The 14,117-nt window shown below is 40.6% G+C and overlaps 1 protein-coding gene across 5 annotated transcripts in view; it reads left to right on the top strand.

Annotated features, from left to right (window-relative positions):
• The window catches only part of SULF1 (sulfatase 1), a 158,310-nt gene that overhangs the window by 53,878 nt on the left and 90,315 nt on the right, over window positions 1-14,117 (top strand). Inside the window, exon 3 of one of the 5 annotated variants that reach the window (XM_057532225.1) lies at window positions 11,023-11,045. The exons of 3 other annotated variants lie outside the window; for them this stretch is intronic. The gene's annotated coding sequence lies outside the window, so the exon portion shown is untranslated. Of the gene's footprint in view, window positions 1-11,018; window positions 11,046-14,117 lie in introns of all 5 variants that reach the window. One more of the 5 variants, XM_057532224.1, reaches the window with a different exon arrangement.

Raw genomic sequence — 14,117 nt, 5'->3', positions numbered from 1 at the left:
CTGGAATATTTGGTTACCTAAAATGTTCTTTGAAAAATCCAACTTTCAGATATACAACTCTTAGAAGACAGAGTCATATCAATGTCACCTGAGGTAGGGTATCATTTAGGTCTGGGGGTAGGGATGAAATGAGATCACCACGCATGGCTTTGGGATATCAGTACTGGTGAGACGTCGTCTCGCTGGGGAAGGCGGGGATCATGGTAAAAAGAAGTAGAAACTATGAGAGGGGTAATATGTTTAAGTTGTGAAAATAAACTGGTAACAAAAATGGTAACTTACAGGGAGCTTACTGTGTACTAGCTATTGTCCTAAGAACTTCACATATATTAGGTTATTTAACCCTCACAATATCCATGAGGTGGGTACCATTACATCATCTTTATTGATGAGGAAGCTTCAGTCCAGAAAGTTTTAACTTGTGCAAGTTCTCTTAGCTAGCACACGGCAGAGCCCAAATCAAAACCCAGCTTGTCAGTCCCCAAACTCATGCTTATTATAAACCACTGTGATAGATCGGAAAAGAGTGCCTGTACATAAGAAAGGGAAAAAGACGTAAGGATCTTATGAAAAAGCCATTAGAAAATTCCTTTGAACCATCACTGATAGAGCTGTTAAACTTTCAGGACACCTGTACTCCTTATTCTCATGAATTATTAACAGTTAACACTAACTCTCACTACGAAACTGAAAGGTGACTTCAGTCACTCGTGAAATCAACCTTCTTTGGAATCCTATTATATTAGTTATCTATTGTTGCATTAAAAATGACCCTGAATGTTTGTTGCTTAAAATAACAATCGCCATTTATGATCTCATATAATTTCTGGGGGTCAGGAACTTGTGGGAAGTTCTGGTTCAGAGTCATTCATGACATTGCAATCCAAGACCTTACCCAGGCCTGCAGTCATCTGAGGGATTGACTGGGGTCAGAGGGTCCTCTTCTAAGCTGGCTCACTTACATGGTGGGCACATGGGTGCTGACCATTAACAGGAGGTTTCAGTTCCTTGCCAAGTGGACCTCTCTCCATGGAGCTGCTTGAGTGTCTTCACACCATTGCGGCCTGCTTTCCCCAGAGCAGGTGATCTAAGACAACGAGGCAGAGCAGCAATGATTTCTATGACCTGGCCTCGGAAGTCATACTCCATCATATCTGCAATATGCTGTTAGTTACCTGGGTCAGCCCCACTAAGTTACACAAAGGTGACTCCCAGGAGGTGAGAATCACGGGGGACTGTGTTGGAGGCTGGCTGCCACACATTATCAGGTTATTAATGATACCATTTGGTGTTCATTTTTTCGGCTTCAGTGCAAGACCAACAGAGAGATGAAATAAAAGCAGTAAATACATTCAGAGAGTTATGAATGCAGCAGGCAATCTGCCCTCCATCTGTCCCAGGAAAACTAGAGTTTGAGGAATCTTGCTTGACTAGCAACTGGTCATCCTCTTGCCCTACTGCTGACATCAAGTGTAGGACTGTGTCAGAATCTAAGGCTCATCAAGACACTCAGCCATCAAGCACTTTGAGCAGACAGAAAAAGTAGGCATATTTAGGACTACTCTCCATATTCATTCGTTTATTTGACAAATATTTATTGGATACCTATCAATGGCCAGAACTATAGTCTATGCAGAATCTGAGACATAGTGAACCACTGGGAAGGCTCAGTCTGTTATTCTTAGAGATTCTTTGCTAAAATAAGCCTTAGAGATAATTCAATATCTCCACCACCCCTTATTACAAATGAGAAAATTGAAGTCTCCGGAAAACCAAAACTTGCTTATTATCACATGGTTATGCCTATTCCGCCCTGACTTCTCATTCATGAAATCACAGTCAAAACAACCATGATTCATCTGGTTACTTGAGTAGAGGAAAAACTATGAAATCCATGGAGAACCTCTCAAAACAACTGCCTAAACTGTTTTTCAGTTTTTATTTCATCATTTAGGAAATCTCTCTGTTGGTCTTGCCCTGAAGCAGAAAAACAAACCCAGATCACCCAACAGTACCATTAATAAACTGATAGTGTGCAGAAGCCAGCCTTCAACACAGGCCTGAAACTGTCTGTACCTCTTTCCAGGGTTCAGTCGAGGGTCATAGGTTGTTTATGGACATGAAGTCTCCTTCCTTTATTTTAGAAAGAGGAAAATCTAACTAACCCTCAATACTGGCATTGACCCAAACCTAAATTAACACTTTCTATGCCTTTTGACCAACATATCAAATCAGACAACTGTCCTTTCCAAAGTGGTTGGAGCTATTGGTATCCTGCATAAGGAAGTTCTGAGAAGGGGTGGAGTGAGAAAAAGGGAAAGGACACGTTGAGGGCCTCCTGTGTGCCAGGAAGATGCTAGCATTTCCGCGCTCTTGCCAGCTCTTCAATCCCCACAAGAACGGGAGGAGGTAATAGGCGTGATTCTTATTCCACTTTACAAAAGAGAAACCTAAGAAAAGGTAAGTAATTCGCCCACGGAAGCTCAGGGAGCAAGAAGCAGATTTGGGACTTCAATTCAGGTCTCCCTGAGCCTGGGTTCTTACTCACCACGCTGTCCAAATACCACTTGAAACTAACTTCTCGACGACCAGGCCTAGCTCACTTCCATGCTCTCCTTAGACTGTCCGTGTTGCTTTTATAAGTGTTGATCTTTAAAAGGCTCTTTTATCTTCAGGTTTGCATATATGTATGAATGAAGAGCTTCCAAAAATATAGTTATCTCCTTAATAATAGTGTTCCTTTTTAATTTCCCCTTTCCCCACCAGTAGGGCACTCTGCCCACAGTAAACTCCAAAGGTAGTTTTTGTTCTCACGGCAAATTTTCAGCCAAGCCGCCACCAGCCTCCTCTGTCTCCATCCCAACCCACTGAGTGTTCCCTTCTACTGGTGGAGAAAAAAGTGATTTCTCATTTTTTAAGATGATGTTGTTTTCCCCCAAAACTTGTGTAGATTATAACCCCTAAAAAAGTCTTTCTGAGTCAATACATTTGGCTGCTTTGGAGTTGTGATTACAGTAATTAATATGGAAGCTGAAAAGTCAATTGTATTGTGACTGAAAGAGGTCCCTACTGGGACTCTAGATCTTAACATCATTTTAGAAGTATTTTCTATCCTGGAATCATTTTTTAAATGTAGACACTTTATAATACATTTTATTTCTTTTTCTCTTTCTTTGTAATTCCCAAGAAGGCTTTTTTCTTTGTTTCTGCTTATGCGTTGGCTCCACAGCTAAGGGTCACCATAGGCAAGAGAGGCTAAGCTGATTAAATACAGCACCACCCTCTTTGGAGAGAATGCTTTGCTACCAAGTTCAGGAATTCACATCCTTAATGGCAGTCTCAGCTGAAGACCTGAGACTCACTTGCCCGCTGATGACGTACAGTAGGATAATTTTTAGCTGTACTGACACTCCAAGAGGAACACAAGTTAGGGGATAGGAAGCAAGAGTATTAATGCAGTCACCACTCTCCATTCAAGAACATTGAGACACAAAGCCTTAGATGAAGCAACATATCCATTTAGATGACGAAATTGTTCTTCAGGTCATCATAGAACCTCAAACTTTATATCTTTTATTTAAAAGTTTTTTGTTTTTTGTTTTTTTGCCCAAGGGTCTTGCAAGGAAACGAGTCATTCTATGTCTTAAAATAAGTGTTTCAAAACAGACCCATGAGAAAGCTTTAAGCTTCATTGAACCTTCAAGGAATTTTCAATTTTTAGGGAGAAAAAAATCTTCACTTCTTAAAGAACAAAACAAAACCAAAACACTGGACAGCAATATGAATAGAACAGATTCATTAGCCTTGTGAAAAACAGGTCACTAGCTCCTTTTTTTCCAAAACAACAGCAGATACTTCGCCGCTACTATTAACTGTTAGAAAAGTCAGCTCATACACAGAAAGGAACTAGTGCTTTCACTACCCTCTGAAAGAAGAGAATGCATTGTATGGTCTTTAAATGCATTCTACAGTAAGAAAATGGAAAAAGAATGCAAGAGGAAAGTGGGCGACTACCCGCTTGACCCTTAGATATCATAGATTTATTACTAATTAGAATAATTGTGAATACAGATAAAATTTCGATGTGAATATTGATTAATCTGAATGTACTAATATAAGAAAATCACAGATTAGAACCTTGACTGACCAAGTGATTAAGAACAATTATTTGACTCTTACTGTTTCTATAGAGTCTTCTTTGTGCTTGCTTTTATGCAAAAGCTGTTAAAAAACCTGATCATAGATATCTACAATCCCAGCGAGGCCAGGGTCGTATTGGGCTGTGGAGAGTGGTAAAACCTAACTCTAAAAGCCCGTGGGCCATTTGTTCCAAAACCAAACAAGTTGGAAAGAATGTGGTTATTTTTACCCCTAATCTGGCACTATTGTGGTATTAAAGTCAAAGGCTGGTTGTGAATAGCTGAAAACTCCATAAACAAAGTTGAAAGGCAAACAACGGACCAAGAGAAATATTTGCAAGGTTCAGTTGTAAAGTCGACTATTTTTCCCAGCTTAAGGGAGTTTTATTCTTAGTGGTTATGATAATGACAAAAACCGTGACATGGAATGGAAATGATAAGGAAGCTATCAGTGGTTTAGGAAGATCTTCTGTTAATGACTTTAGTGAGAGCTACATGATCCAAGTTCACCTTGAGACTGAATATACTTGATAATGTACGTTTGACATTATTGAACGCTTAGGTTCACTTACTTTGCAGTTCATGCAGGAAGTAGCTACTAATTAAATAGGCAATCTCCAAGGGCCAAATGAAAATTGAAAAATTCAGGAAGCATTAACACATGCTTTGTTTAAATGTCTGTAATATCATATTACATCTTTAGAGCCAAACGGATCTTTGAGAAACTCCTAAATTAAGAGATACACAATGGCCTTTTCGCTAAATTGTGCATGGTCAATTTTCATGCTAAATCATGCATGGTCAACAGTAAGTAACATGGGTGACTTACTGTTAACTCAGTTTTTAAGGGAATTCTTTGTATGCCATAAGAAACAAGAATCTAGTGCACTTGGAGATACCAGCTGTGAAGAACAGGGATATATTTCTAGAAGCATCACCGTCATTTGAGGTTTTAAAATACATAAGAACAATTGCCAGAAAAGCAGTAATATTACATTCCTTTTACTTATATCTGTTTTATTACCAGTTCAACCTTCAACTTTGATGAAATCAGCTTGATCTTCCATATGTCATGGACTGCATTTCCTTGACAAATGAATGGATTCTAAGACTTTATTTCCCCACTCTTTTGAGACTTCAGAGAAATGAGACAAGATAGTAGTACTCACAGGCAATTTGAGGAGGTTGGCGAGATTACAAATTTCCCAGTTCTGTGAAGTGAATGGTACACTGATACAATCAATGTCATACATATTTAACAAGAACTGTATCTTTAAATTGTCCTAAACACAAAAGTCACCATTCATAATTAATTCTTAAGCGAAAACATTTTAAATAATTCAGATAAGAATGTGCTGATTGGAAGTGAAATAATAGTAGGATTCATAAGGGTTGTTTGAATCATAAAAGCAAGCTGTTTTTTAAGTTAAAGTTTTACATTTTGTGTGTGTGTGTGTGTATGTAATTTAGAATACTTCGGGTTGAAATAGAAAAAGAATCAGCTCAAATTGGCTTAGGCAACAAGAGTGTTTTGGCTTACAAATGATAATTCCAGGGACCACTGCTCACTGCAGCTGGAGCTGTACTGGAGCTCAGTTAAAGTGTCCTACTCTTTTTCCTTCCATACCTCTCTTGGCTCTGCCTGCTGCAGAGAGCTCTATGTTTAGACATGTGTATGGCCTCATGTTTACAATGTGGCTGCTGCCACTCCAACTTTTCATCCTCACAGTCTTAAGTCAGTGGATGACAGTGCTCAGCTCAAACAGCATAGCTTCTGCAGTGAGTCTCACCAGCTCTGAATGACTTGGCTTTGGCCAACACTTAGTCTTTGAAACAATCACTCTTGCTGAGGAGAGGGAAAAAGAATGCATTTCATAATGGGGGGAGGGGCGGGAGGTGTGAATATTCCTAAAAGTCCATGGGATAGCAAGGGGGGAGAAATGATTCCCCCAAAGCCAAAAATCAGAGCCATTTACAAAAATAGAGGGCAGTTGCTGGATACGAAAAAGGCAAATAGCCCCTCTGACGCCATGACATACGAAGTAAAGCTCTAGCCTTATATACTTCTAATATAAAATCCGTGAAACTGGCTTAGATAAGATGAAGGTTTCAATTGGTAAACCACACGCCAACTGTCAGAGAGCAACGCAACCACCCTTGTCCAAGGGGAAACCACGAGAGCCCTGTCTGCCATCACTAGCACCCCACACTTGATGGTGAAAATCACCTAGATGCTGGAAACCTCCATCAATTGGACTTGATCATGATTTTTTATACTATTTATGCCCTGGTGTTTTGCACACATCACCTCTCCTCCATCTAATCCTTCTGGTTTTGTTTGGTGTTGTGGGAGCCACGAAGCCCCATGCCTGTGCTTACGTGCATAAATTTTTTCCGTACTTTGTATAAACTCCATGATCCTGAGTGTCACTTGCAATTTAAATTAAAAGTAGTGGATGTCTGGAAACAACCTAAATGCCCATTTACAGGTAAGTGGATAAACAAGATGTGATACATGTAAAAATAGAATATTATTCAGCCATGAAAAAAGAATAAAATAATGCCATTTGCAGCAACATGGATGGACCTAGAGATTATCATACTAAGTGAAGTAAGTCAGACAGAGAAAGACAAATATCATATGATACCGCTTACATGTAGGAATCTAAAATATGACACAAATGAACTTATCTATGAAACAGAAACAGACAGACAGATGTAGAGAACAGACTTGTGGTTGCCAAGGGAGAGGAGAGTGGGGGAGGAAATGATTGGGAGTTTGGGATTAGCAGATGCAAACTAGTATACCTAGGATGGATAAACAACAAGGTCCTACTGTATAGCACAAGGAAATATATTCAATGTCCTGTGATAAACCATAATGGGAAAGAATATGAAAAAGAATGTATATACTTGTATAACTGAATGACTTTGCTGTACAGCAGAAATTAACACATTATAAATCAACTATACTTCAATAAGGTAAACTTTTTAAAAAACAACTGATGTCCTACCATTACTACGACGTATCAGAAGACATGCAGACTCTCTTTGCAGCCTGCTATTTATGTTTATCAATGTCTGTGGTAAGCAGGACACCCCACTACTCAGTACATTCGGCCGGGGGGCGTGGCAGACGGGAACACATTAGCCACATTCTCCAAGCTAAAGTGGGTTGCATTTTAAGATGATCATTTGGCAAACAAAATTACTAAGGATGGAGCCCCAGATCCCAGACACTGGAAGATATTTCCTTTTCCTAGGGGTGCTTGGTATGTTGATTCACTAGATAAGAGTCTATTCATTTAGAGCAGTGTGGCGGATGTATTGTCCAATTTTTATGCCAGTATTTCAGAAGAAGAAGCTACAGAAACACGACACAGAGTGGAAAGTGCCAGGAAGTCTGGTGAAATGGTAGAAAACCATGTTCCTGCCCAACGTGGCTCTCCCGACTAGCCATGTAACGTTGGAAAATCTGTTTAACCTGTCTGGACCTCAGTTCCTTCCGCTGAAATGGAGAAAATAGTCCTGCCTCCTCAGTTTTGTGGGCTGTTACTGCACTGTTCTTGGCACCTACCGTGGGCTCAAGCAATGTGAGCTTTTATTCTTAGCACCTCTGACTCACATTGGGCACATCCGTAAGAGCACCTGTGCCCTTGGGAGAGAGCGAAGCTGAGTTGGAACTTTTCAGAGCATCCTCTCCTTTTCTCTCTGCAGGTGGAAGGAGATTAGCTCATGAACCAGGTGCAAATACCCAGATTTCTGGGCATCCCCGACAGCACATGGTACGCAGGGTGGTGCTTTGGAGGTTTGTTGAATGAATGCTTGCACCCTGGCTGAAAATTCCTTCTCCCTGAGCCCCTGAGGTTATCAATCACTTGGTAGTTTCATACATTTCTTCTTAATAACCTCAACCCATGTCCTATTTATGGATTTCTGTTGCCAGAAACTATGATTAAATATGTATAGTTCTGTTAAGAGATTTTCTTGATCCAGCTTCTGGTCTCCAAGAGTACACCATATTATATAGATATAAAAATTCTTAGCTCTGCTCTCAGCATGGGTGTGGGCATCTTAGGGGTACCTCAGAAATGTGACTCATTCAAGAAGAGTCTTCCTCATACTAAGCTGTTCCATGACAGTCAAATCATGTGCTTCCCATTTTTCCCATAAAGGGCAAAGCAGCTTCCAGAAATGCTTCATGCCTGCCGTCGTGTCAGAGGCATGGAGGCTAACCTCTGACGTTTGAAATGAGAGTCTGTGATGTGTAGTGCTTTGTGCAATATAAGACGACAACTTTTGACTTTCAACTTCTTGCTTCTTTAGTTGGTTTTCAGATTCCTTGGAGGCTGTGTCCTTTCAAGGCTCTTTTAACTGTGCATCTGGAATTGAAATATTATACAACCTGAGAAAATGACTTTTGGGGGAGGGGGTGCGGGAGGGGAGAAGTAATCAGCCTGCTTTTTGTTTTGTTTGTTTGCATATTGATTTCTTAGTTTGTTTTGCCTTTTTTTTTTTTCTGAGTAATTAAACTCTTTCCAGGCACATGCTTCTCACCCCTGATCTCCTATACAAGCCCTAGAAACTAAATAACTTCAGGTCCCACACCCATTTTCTGTGTTTAGTGTCTAGAAATTTGGTTTGAGATTTCTAGGCTCATGTACTAAGGCCAGAACCCCTTTCTCGAATATTCAGGAGTCTGCCCCAGGTAGGCGGGAAGTTTAGTGAGTTTTGAAAGCACTTTTCTAGAAGGTGAGGGAGGAATAGTTAGTAATGGTTTCTATGGAAAGTTGGAAACAAAGCACTGAGCAAAAATGAGGCAATGAGAAAAAACAGACAGTCCTGTCATGCCTAAGCCTTCCCACGCTATAGTCTTCTTTCTGTTTGCAACCTGCAGTTTATTTCCAAAACAAAGTGAGATAAGCCAGGACTGAGCCCTGCAGCTGTATACCGGCTAGTGTTCAGGGCTGTCTTTGAAAAGAACTGGGGCACGTGTGTCCGAGAATCCCTCCCTCTGCTCTCACACTCACCTTGCTATCACCTCACTTGCCAGAAGGCTGATGGGAACGCTTCAGAATCCAAATACCTGAGCCTTTGTTCTCGGAAAGGACAACTTAAGAACTAAGCGATGGCTTTCAAACTGATTGGGAGTAAAGTCAGGCATTCAGCTTTTCATTCTTTTTTTGAGTCTACTGAATGAAAATGATCTTTTAGAGAAAGATTGCAGCTCACTGAAAAAGGAAAGCCTTTTAAAGATGAAGGATCACGTGCTATTTGAAAAAGGCTTGCCCTAATTTTTCTTATATTATACTATGATATGCAGATATGAAAAGATCTTGTCTCAGGCAATTGCTAATCAGATACTTAGGTAGGTTTGAAAATACCAGAGGGTGGGGCAGCCAATTTTTTTTTTTTTTTTTTATAAATTTATGTATTTATTTATTTATTTTTGACTGTGTTGGGTCTTCGTTTCTGTGCGAGGGCTTTCTCTAGTTGCGGCAAGCAGGGTCCACTCTTCATCGCGGTGCGCGGGCCTCTCACTATCGCGGCCTCTCTTGTTGCGGAGCACAGGCTCCAGACGCGCAGGCTCAGTAATTGTGGCTCACGGGCCCAGTTGCTCCGCGGCATGTGGGATCTTCCCAGACCAGGGCTCGAACCCGTGTCCCCTGCATTGGCAAGCGGATTCTCAACCACTGCACCACCAGGGAAGCCCGCCAATTATTTTTTAAGATATTTTACATTTGGGTTGAAGAAGCACTCGTAAAGGAGTACATTACCATCTAGACATCCATTCTTTTATTCCACAAACATTTACTAGGCCCCTGTGGTGTGCTAAATTCTGGGCGGGCTTTAGAGGGACAGTGATAGAATTCCCGGTGTGTGAGTGGCAAGGGGAGGTCAAGGAAGGCCTCATTGATGTCTAAATTTTCTTAGTGAATAAACAAGAGATCAACCATTTTGGTGGGAGTGGAGTTGGTTGGGCACATACCATGCTGGTGCTTGAATCTAGAAGGCCTTTTTAACACTAAAGCCATGTTTGGGAAGACGTTGAATTTTGAACAGGGAAGAGACATGGTTAGGCTAGCATCTAAGAAGATTGCTCTGGTTCCCCAGGGGAGTTGAAGATGAATTTAAGAGGAAGCAGGTAGGAGACAGACCCTTAGAAACTGTTAGTGATCTGGAAAAAAGAAGAAGGCATAAACTATGGGAGTGAGGAAAGGAATAGAGAAAGGGGAACAGAACTGAGAAACATTTAGATGACAAAATTGACAGGATGAGTGACTGATCTGATCTGATGAGGGGGGAAGGTGCCGGAATAGATGGAGAAATGGGATCCATGTGGGCTCCGGATCCATTTATCACTCATGGAATGCTAGCTGTACCATGAAGACAGAGACACTGATAAGACCCTGAGCCGCTTTTCCCCCTGACACCATGACATAGATTATTTTCTGTAAATAGAGACCAAAATATTAGAGTGCCTAACATTTACAAAACCTTTCGTGTTTATCAAGCGCTCCACGAATTTTCAGTCATTTGGAAGACAGGCAGAGCTATTGCATTTTAGAAACGAGAAACTACTGATTCAGAGAGGATGTTGACTTCTCCAGAATCACACGACTAGTAAGTGAGACGGCAGAACTTCCAAATCTGTCTGTCCTGCTCTGGCAGGCCTACTTCTGTTTCAAGGAGCTGTCTCCGTGCCAGGACAGAGGCACAGGCTGTTTGGCTTGGGGATGGTGTTTCCCGCCCAGGTTTCTCTGCCTACTTGTGTGTGTTGCTGACCGTGGTTAGGAGTGCATGTTCTTGCTATAGGATGACATTCGAGAGCTCCACTCTAGATAAATATTTATTATGCCTTCTTTTTCCTTTTGCCAGATAGAATCCACAAGTGAAAGACCGATGGTAAGTTTGCAGGGAAATATACCCGATGTATACCCTCCCGTACCTTCTTCAGTGGCATAACTTCTCCTGGACGTCACCACTATAAACCCCTGAAGAAAGTTGGAGAGGGTTGCACAAATTTTAGGGTTGTGGGTGGGGTAGGGGTGATGGCATTTCTTCATGCTACAAATGCAATTTACTCATTTGAGCAACTCCCTTAAGACAGAACTGGCCTCAGCGAAAATATTCATGGAACTCGAAGGAAACTGCTTTAACTTAGTTGTGCATTAAGTGCAATGGATAACTCAAATGTGATCATGATGGAAGGTTCTGTAATGCAGTAGGAGAGTACAAGATGAGGGGTTCCTTCTCTGCCTTGAGAAACAGCGATTTGGGGGTCAGTCACTTAGCCTCTCTGAATCTGGTTCCACCCCTACAAAAATAGGGAGTACTGCCAAGGGTTACTGGAAGATTCCAATTAGAAAAGGTATGCGAAATCTTTGTACAGTATACATTTGGTTACTTGAGGTATCATTGATTACTCGAGGCCTCCATTTCCTCAATTCTAAAATAAGTTAGGGGCTTCCCTGGTGGCGCAGTGGTTGAGAATCTGCCTGCTAATGCAGGGGACGCGGGTTCGAGCCCTGGTCTGGGAAGATCCCACATGCTGCGGAGCAACTCGGCCCGTGAGCCACAATTACTGAGCCTGCGCGTCTGGAGCCTGTGCTCGGCAACGAGAGGCCGTGATAGTGAGAGGCCCGCGCACCGCGATGAAGAGTGGCCCCCGCTTGCCACAACTAGAGAAAGCCCTCGCACAGAAACGAAGACCCAACAAAGCCATACATACATACATACATACATACATAAAAAGAATGTAAGCAGACAAGAATAGCATTAAAAATAAAAAAAATAAAATAAAATAAAATAAGTTAAATAAGATGATTTGTAAAGTCCATCCTTGACTTTATGAGTCTATGAGTTTATGAGTCTATGACTTCTATGAGTCTGTGCTTCTGTGAAGTGGAGATTTAGGTTGGTTGTCCAATTGATTCTTCTTATTGGTCAAATCAGACTACTTTTTACTTTTTTTTTTTTTTTTTACTCTAAAAACACCATGGTACATAATACATACAAATATAGAAATTAAGGCTCTGATTTTTTTAATATTCTATTTTCAATATCTCTACATCGTATTTTTTGGAAAAAATAGCAACATCAGTTTAAAAACCTCATAGCCCAATTCACTTCTCTAGAATCCAACACCCTAGTAGTCCCTCTGCATTGGCAGTGGGCCACAAAGAGGTGACAGGTGTGTCAAAATGCCCATGTCCGCAGTTCAGGATGGCTGGGAAGGGCCAGACTGGCCAGAGTCCCCTCATCTGCTTACTCCAATGTGCTGTGCATAATTGATATTTTTATTTTCTGTGTGTGCCACGTCATGCAACAGTTTGGAGAACACAAACTACACTAATCAAATTTCCCAAATAATTTCCATTTCCTGGTAGCTAAACATAAATCAAATTGAATAAGGTATTTTTGTTTGTGCATTCATATTTTTTCCTCCTAAACTTTGCTAGTTTATTAATGGCAACGTCGGAGTAACCATTAGTAATTGTTGTGGAGTCAATCTCACCAGTCTAAGAATAGTGTGTCACTTATGTATTACTTTGAGTTTCTAAAATCCTAATTTGAGGTGTATAACTGACACGTAACTGAGACATATATGAAGAGCAAACCCTTTTTCTTTATTCCTGTCGTGCCCCTAGAGAATGGACTTGAGGACATGGGCAGGGGGAAGGGTGAGCTGGGATGAAGTGAGAGTGGCATGGACATATATACACTACCAAATGTAAAATGGATGGCTAGTGGGAAGCAGCTGCATAGCACAGGGAGACCAGCTGGGTGCTTTGTGACCACCTAGAGGGGTGGGATAGGGAGGGTGGGAGGGAGATGCAAGACGGAGGAGATATGGGGATATATGTATATGTATAGCTGATTCACTTTGTCATAAAGCAGAAACTAACACACCATTGTAAAGCAATTATACTCCAATAAAGGTGTTGTTTAAAAAAAAAAAAAAGAACAAACCCTTTTAAAAAATTCCTTTAAAGCATAGAGACCTTGGGTTTCAGGAGGTTTTTTTTAGAAAATCCTTGCTATTCAAGTTAAGGCAGAATCTGTATTTTCAACCAAAAACAGAAGTCTCATTTGCAAGAGTGAGAAGGAAAAAAGGGAAAAGGTCCGCAGGTGAAGAGAGGTAATTAAGTTTTTCTCATGAATAAACATGTCTCAGCATTCCTTCAGAGGGGTTGTTTTGTTACCATCTTTTTATCCAATAAAATTCTGCAATTAGGTAAGACAATAATAAACTATCTTAAGCAAATTTTTTGAAAGTATGAAAATTCCTCCTCTGGATGTGAAATATGAAAATTTATCATTGGGGGGTTACAATTTAACCTCTTATAAGAAAACTCAGGTAGAGTACTGGTTATTGTCTACAAAAAGACTTCAGGCTTTTTTTTAAGATGCTAAAGGGCAATTCACACCATAATGAAATCCACTTGAAGCCTGGGAAATTACCAAAAGCTAGAGGAATCCATTTCTGCTTTTCATTTCCATAGCTAATGAACAATTTCTAACATTCTTTAATTGACCCAGAAACCTTAAACTGCCTTAAATATTAGTTAATTATTAGTTGGAGCTTAAAGCCTGCTGAGAGAATTTCGTGTTCCCACTTGCCCCTATGGATTTCTTAGCATTTACCATAACTTGTAATTGCACGTTTATTTGTGTAGTTCCTTATGTCTTCAAATCTCATTTAACCACAGGTTTTGTTTTTTTCTATTTTGAACATAAATCAGACTCTTCTGGTTTGCTTTAAAAACCCATGTTTTCCTAACATTTTAAATATAGGATGGTGGTAGAATGAGGGGAAAAAATAGTAGTGTTAGTTAGAAGATGTCATTAGGGATTTTGACTACACATAGCAGAAATGAAAATAGTGCCGTAGCCACAAAAGGTTTTGTTCTCTCAAGTAAAAGAAATCCAGAGTCTGGTTGTCAGGGCTGGGATAATAGTCACTAGGGACCCAGG

The sequence above is a fragment of the Balaenoptera acutorostrata genome, chromosome 17 (assembly GCF_949987535.1).
Source record: "Balaenoptera acutorostrata chromosome 17, mBalAcu1.1, whole genome shotgun sequence".
NCBI lineage: Eukaryota > Metazoa > Chordata > Mammalia > Artiodactyla > Balaenopteridae > Balaenoptera > Balaenoptera acutorostrata.
This window is presented reverse-complemented; position numbering and strand designations above follow the sequence as displayed.